Here is a 1,127-nt window from a genome sequence, read left to right on the forward strand (position 1 = left end):
TGATTAAGCTTATATCAGTCTCAGATTTCTGTTTCATTTCCATGATCTTGACCATGAAGAGATCAATAGGTTCATTTTGGGTCTTACTGGACAAAGTGGAGTCCAGTATAGCCTCTGTTAAGACACTGGCAAGTTCAGTGTGAACCCATGTAGAGGTGTTCCCGCCACACCTATAAGTATTTTTCTGTTCTTCTTTCTGCTTACATTGACTCACTCCAAAAACCAATGTGCCTTTTCCTTTGAAGCTTCAGATCCCTCTCTTATTATTCTGGGATAAAGACCCTAATAATAAACACACAATTACAAAATCACCTCCACACTAGAGTTCTTCAATTAGGTGCAGCTATAGTTTTGAGTGAAAGATAGTTTTTGAAGGGATCATTCATACCCTTTGATACAATTAAGTTAATATAATGTGCTGACTTTCTGAATGCATTTAAAAGGATAAACAGTCCTTTCAATGTGAGGGAAAGAACATACATCACTCTAGCACAGTGTCAAAGTCAAGGGAAGTATTAAGCCATCTGTTTTAAGTGCACAGTTCAGTAGTGGTAAGTATATTCACACTGTGGTGCTACAGATCTCTAGAACTTTTCCATCCTGCAACACTGAAATTATATACTCATTAAACATTTATGTCCCTCCTCCCCCAGCCCTTGCCAACCACCTTTCTATTTTCTGTTTCTATGCTTTGGACTGCTTTAGATACTTCATATGAGTGGAATCATTACAGCATTTGTCCTTTCGTCACTTGCTTATTTCAGTTAGTTAGCATAGTATCCTCAAGGTTCATCTATGTTTAGTCTGTGGAAGGATTCCCTTCCTTCTTTAAGGCTGAATAATATCCCACTGAAAGGATATACCATATTTTCTTTATCCATTCATTTGTCAAAGAACATTTGGGTTGCTTCTACCTCTTGGCTTTGTGAATAATGCTGACATGAACATGGTGTACAAATATCTTTTTGAGATCCAATTTTGAATTCTTTTGGACATTGGAAAGTTCAGGACATGTGTTTTTCAACTTCATTATGTATTTTTTGAGCTTATTCCTTTCACTTAGCATTCTGTGTGTGAAATACAACCAAATTGTTTCATGTAGTTCAGATAATTTTAATTTCATTCTT

At 36.1% G+C, this 1,127-nt stretch overlaps 1 non-coding gene across 1 annotated transcript; it reads right to left on the reverse strand.

The window, feature by feature from the left end:
* Window positions 1–411: 411 nt before the first annotated feature.
* Window positions 412–541, reverse strand: LOC115940877 (small nucleolar RNA SNORA22). Its single transcript, XR_004075606.1, has one exon. It is a non-coding gene; the product is annotated as a small nucleolar RNA SNORA22 (small nucleolar RNA).
* Between the last annotated feature and the right edge of the window lie 586 nt (window positions 542–1,127).

This window comes from Leptonychotes weddellii, chromosome 5 (genome assembly GCF_054177405.1).
Source record: "Leptonychotes weddellii isolate Sample4059 chromosome 5, ASM5417740v2, whole genome shotgun sequence".
Classification (NCBI taxonomy): Eukaryota; Metazoa; Chordata; class Mammalia; order Carnivora; family Phocidae; genus Leptonychotes; species Leptonychotes weddellii.